Genomic DNA, 1,719 nt, shown 5'->3' on the forward strand with positions numbered 1-1,719 from the left:
GCAACTCTGGGTACGTATCATCCACGTGGCTGATATAATTATGCCATTTCTCAGCTCGCTAATAACCCGTGGATAATTAGGGCGTACAACAAATATTTTAATATATTGGATATATTAAATATAGGATATCAGTTTTATAGAACGTAACTTTTCAGGGATAGAAAAATATCTAGAAATCTCTCTCAGAGAAAGAGAACAGTGATACAAACAAAAGTCATTGTTCTTAACAAAACCTAGGTCCAAACTTTATCAGATCTCATGTGTTGAGAACATCTGATAAATAGTTTTTTACCAATTGTTTGTATAGCGAGCCCACACTCGTTCTTTGTGTGCTGAGAACATTTTGGAAGATCTTGGTGTGAGATCTCAAGGATTTAGCCATACAAAAAGATAGCAGCAAGGAAGGACCTGAGGTAATTTTTCTATTCATGTCTTTGATTCAATATATATATATATGCATGTGAAGAAGTAGATCAAGAAATCTTATGGGATTAAACTAACAATTTGATTGTTGTTCCGCTGCGTACAATCTCTGATTTGATCAATAAAAACCAACATGCCCATCTCCACAATAAACACAAGATACATCGACAACTTGTCCCATAGCAGTTGGTTGTACCATTCCCCTCAAACTCATGTTCTTTAGAAGGTTAGTCATTGAAGAAACTTAAGCGGTCAAAGCTGTCAATGCATCAACTTCAAGTATACCAGGCACATTTTGACTTGTTGAGGCTCTAACATTGGACCATTGATAATTGTTGCTAGCTATCCTCTCCAAAATCTCATAGGCCTCATTGTAGGACTTGGAAAAAATAGTCCCATTAGCAGAAGCATCTAACACCATACGAGTGGAAGAATTGAGCCCATTATAGAATGTTTCCATTTGTATACAATGCGGAATCCCATGGTGTGGCCACTTTCTCATTAACTCTTTGAATCTCTCCCAAGCTTCATAAAATGATTCATCTTCCAGCTGCTGAAATGACATGATTTCATTGCGAAACTTGGCATTTTTGGTAGGGGAAAGTACTTCATCAAGAATTTTTCACCGAACTCATTCCATGTAGTCACCGAGTCAGGAGGAAGGGTGTTGAGCCAAGCTCTAGCTCGATCCCTCAAAGAGAAAGGGAATAATTTCAACCTTAGGGCCTCATCACGTACTCCTTGTAGCTTGAAGGAGTCACTCACCTCCAAAAATGAACGAAGATGAAGATGAGGATCCTCAGTAGGCAGCCCACTAAATTGACCCACTGTTTGCAACATTTGGAACATAACGGGCTTTAACTCAAATTGGGGTGCTTGAATTTCAGGCCTAACAATGCCCGGATTGAGCTCATTAAACATGGGGGCAGCATACTCCCTTATGGCTCTCTCTCTATCATCAGCCATAGCAATTGTGTTAGTGACATTATTAGCACCCTCAACTCCTTCAACCTCTTCAGTCATATTAAGACGATTTTGAGCCTGTTGTTCCCTTAGTCTTCTTCTAATTGTTCTTTCAATCTTAGGGTTAATAGGAGCTAGTTCAATGTGTTCTTGCTCGTTCATATAGTAAATCACATGAGAAAACACAAGAGCAAGCAAACAAAGTCAGCTCAACAAAGAAAAATAAATAAATTGCAAGTAATTGATAAAAAAAAAATTTATAATTCCAATCCCCGGGAACAGTGCCAAAAACTTGTTGTGATCAATTTAATATTTGATTTTAAATACGCAAGT

General features: G+C 37.9%; 1 non-coding gene across 1 annotated transcript; it reads left to right on the forward strand.

Annotated features, from left to right (window-relative positions):
* The first annotated feature begins 899 nt into the window (after positions 1-899).
* LOC133802973 (small nucleolar RNA R71) lies at positions 900-1,006 on the forward strand. The gene has a single exon (XR_009877715.1). It is a non-coding gene; the product is annotated as a small nucleolar RNA R71 (small nucleolar RNA).
* The last annotated feature ends 713 nt before the right edge of the window (positions 1,007-1,719 follow it).

Source organism: Humulus lupulus, chromosome 9, assembly GCF_963169125.1.
Source record: "Humulus lupulus chromosome 9, drHumLupu1.1, whole genome shotgun sequence".
Classification (NCBI taxonomy): Eukaryota; Viridiplantae; Streptophyta; class Magnoliopsida; order Rosales; family Cannabaceae; genus Humulus; species Humulus lupulus.